Below are 3,608 nucleotides of genomic sequence, written 5' to 3' on the forward strand. Positions count from 1 at the left end.
TACTGCCATTGCCTGTGAACAGGCTGCTCAGAAGCCTACGGTTGATTTTTTGCTGTCCCATCCCATATACTGCTAACAACTGACATCAGAGAAAGTCACAAAGAGGCCCAATCACAGTCTGCCTGAATTGCAAACACACATGCCAGCGTATGCTACTCTAGGTAGTAAGGATAAACATGTTAGCCCAACACTCCTACCCCTAAAACCTGAAGATGGACACATCTAGCATTCCAGTCCCCAACAACTTTACCACAGCCCCACAAACAACTAAACTGTAATACATAAAGGAAAACACAGATTGGACTAACACAATTTATAGCCTAAGAAATCATACAGAATCTTCACCACTGTATGCACTCAGAAGCAAAATCAAAGGCTTCCACCAAACAAATGGAAAAGCAGATTGCAGAAAGCACTGACCATGTCCCTATAGTTACAAGTTTAAGAAAACAGTCCCCTTCCCAAAAAAAAAGTAAATTCAAAAATAAGAAGAAGCTACTCTTGCTCCAAATGTACAAAAATCAATGTTAAAAAAAAAAAAAAACAGGAAACATGCAAAAGCAAGGTGATATAACACCTTCATAGAAACACAATAATTCTTCAGCACTATATCCTAACCCAAAAGAAATCCTCAGTATGCCACATAAAGAATTCAAAATATTTTTCTTTTCTTGTTAATAATTCAAAATATTGATTTTAAAGAAGTTCACTGAGATGCAATACAAATCTGAAAAACAAAGAACTCAGAAAATCAGTCCAGGAAGTGAACAAGAAATTTACCAAGGAGGCAGATTTTTTTTTAAAGAACCAAACAAAACCTGTGGAACTGAAAAACTAATTGAAGGAAATAGCAAATACATTATTTAAAAAGCTTTAATGATATAGGCTAGATCAAATAGAAAAAGACATTTTCAGAAGTTAAAGGTAGATCTTTTTTAAAAAAACTTTTATTTTAGATTTAGGGATACATGTACAGGTTTGTCATATAAGTAAATCACGTCATAGGCATTTGGTGTATGGATTGTCACCCAGGTAAGAGATATAGTACCCAATAGGTAGCTTTTTAAATCTTCACTCCCCTCCCACTCTTAACCCTCAAGTAGACCTGTCTTTTTTTCCCTTCTTCATGCCCATGTGTACTCAATATTTATCCCACTTATAAAAGTGAGAACATGCAGTATTTTGTTTTCTGTTCCTGTGTTAGTTTGCTTAGGATAATGGCCTCCAGCTTTATCCATGTTGCTGCAAAGGACATGATTTTATTCCTTTTTGTAAATGCATAGTATTCTGTGGTATATATGTACCACATTTTCTTTTTTTTTTTTTTTTTTTTTTTTTTTTTTTTTTTTTTTCCAGAGCTAGCTGAGGTTTTATTTTGGACCAAAAAAAGAAGCAATTGAATTGTTTTATAGCTGGAGGCATGGGCAAGGAGAGTCCCCACGTAGTAAACTCCCCTGTGGGTGGGCTGAGGGCCCTCAGGTGGGTCTCCTGTTCCCAGTGGTACCCTCCCAGGCTCTGGGGCAGCACAGGAGGGGTAGGCTGGGAGGGGCTGCCGCAGATGTTCACTTGGGCAGGAGGTCAGAGGACTCTGACACAAGCTTCCCATTGCGTGTCTTGATCTTCTTCACAACCACGGCCCTGGAGGAGCTGGTGCGTCTGAAGGAGCTGGAGCCCGCACGAGAGCCAAAGCTGGAGCCCAGGCCGTAGCTGAGGCCCGGGCTTGTGAGGCCCCCATAGGCGGAGTTCAGACCACCTGCATAGCCGCTGGTGGTCTTCGTATGAAGACTCATGTTCTGCATCCCGCACTCCAGCCGGCTCTCCTCTCCCTCCAGCAGCTTCCTGTAGGTGGCGATCTCGATGTACAGGGCCAGCTTGACGTTCACCAGCTCCTGGTACTCACGCAGCTGCCGTGCCATGTCTTGCTTGGCCTGCTGCAAGGCGGCCTCCAGCTCGGACAACTTGGCGTTGGCATCTTTAATGGCCAGCTCTCCATGCTGCTCGGCATCTGCAATAGCCGCCTCCAAGGAAGCCCTCTGGCCTTAGAGGCCCTCAATCTCAGCCTGGAGCCGGCTGATGTTCCGGTTCATCTCAGAGATCTCAGTCTTGGTGAGCTGCAGGTCATCCCCGTGCTTCGCAGCCAAGCTCTGCAGCTCCTCATACTTGATCTGGTACATGCTCTCAGCCTCAGCCCGGCTGCGGTTGGCGATCTCCTTGTACTGTGCCTTGACCTCAGCAACGATGCTGTCCATGTCCAGGGAGCGGCTGTTGTCCATGGACAGCACCACAGATGTGTCCCAGATCTGGGACTGCAGCTCCCGGATCTCCTCTTCATACAGCTGCCTGAGGAAGTTGATCTCATCAGTCAGCCCTTCCAGGCAAGACTCCAGCTCTACCTTGTTCATGTAAGCTTCATCCACATCCTTCTTGATGAGGACAAATTCATTCTCCATCTCTGTACGCTTATTGATCTCATCCTCATACTTGTTCTTGAAGTTCTCCACCAGCCCGTGCATGTTGCCAAGCTCCGCCTCCAGCTTCAGCTTCTCCTGGCCCAGAGTCTCCAGGTGCCGCCTAAAGTTGTTGATGTAACTCTCGAACATGTTGTCCATGTTGCTCCGAGCTGCCTTCTGCTGCTGCAGGAGGCTCCACCTGGTCTCCAGCATCTTGTTCGGCTGCTCCAGGAACCGTACCTTGTTGATGAAGGAGGCAAACTTGTTGTTGAAGGTCTTGATCTGATCCTTCTCCTGGCTGCGCACGGCCTGGATGTTGGGGTCCACCTCCAGGTTAAGGGGGCTAAGCAGGCCCTGGTTGACCGTGACTGTGGTGATGCCTCCCATGCCGCTGGCCCCACCATAGCCGCCACCCAGGCCACCCCGAAAGCTGCTGCCTCCCACTCGGGAGAAGCTCGAGGAGCTGATGAGGGCACCGGGCCCACTCGTGTAGGAGCCGCTGCTGAAGGCCCGGGGGCCAGAGGTGGACACTAAGTAGGACTTCTGGGTCACCCTGATGGACATGGTGGATGCAGGAGTGGAGGCAGGTGGGCCGAACCAGGCAGAGATCCTAGAAGGAGCGGAGAATGTACCACATTTTCTTTATCCAGTCTACTATTGATGAGAATTTAGGTTGATTCCAAAAAAAAAAAAAAAACACAGATCTTTCGGAAAAAAATCAAGTGAGACAAAAATTAAAAAGAGGAAGAAAGAATAAGCAAAGACTACCCAAGAAAAGAAGAGAGAAGACCCAAATAAACAAAACCAGAGACGAAAAAGGAGACATTACAATTGATACCTATGCCAAAACCAGACAAGGACACAATAACAGCAACAAAAAAAAAAAACTCCAGACCAATATCCCTGATAAATATAGATGTATAAATATTCAACAAAATACTAGCAAACTAAATCCAATAGCACATCAAGAAGATAATATACTACAATCAAGTGGGTTTTATATTATGGATGCAAGGAGAGTTATACATATGCAAATAAACAAATGTAATACATCTCAATATGATCATCTCAATAGATGCATAAAAAGCATATGATAAAACTCAACATACATTTATAATAAATACCATCAACAAACTAGGAATAGAATGAACATACCTC

At 44.9% G+C, this 3,608-nt stretch overlaps 1 pseudogene; it reads right to left on the reverse strand.

The window, feature by feature from the left end:
* Window positions 1-1,349: 1,349 nt before the first annotated feature.
* On the reverse strand, window positions 1,350-3,402 carry LOC103240049 (keratin, type II cytoskeletal 8 pseudogene; annotated as a pseudogene).
* Window positions 3,403-3,608: the final 206 nt, after the last annotated feature.

The sequence above is a fragment of the Chlorocebus sabaeus genome, chromosome 13 (genome assembly GCF_047675955.1).
Source record: "Chlorocebus sabaeus isolate Y175 chromosome 13, mChlSab1.0.hap1, whole genome shotgun sequence".
Lineage (NCBI taxonomy): Eukaryota > Metazoa > Chordata > Mammalia > Primates > Cercopithecidae > Chlorocebus > Chlorocebus sabaeus.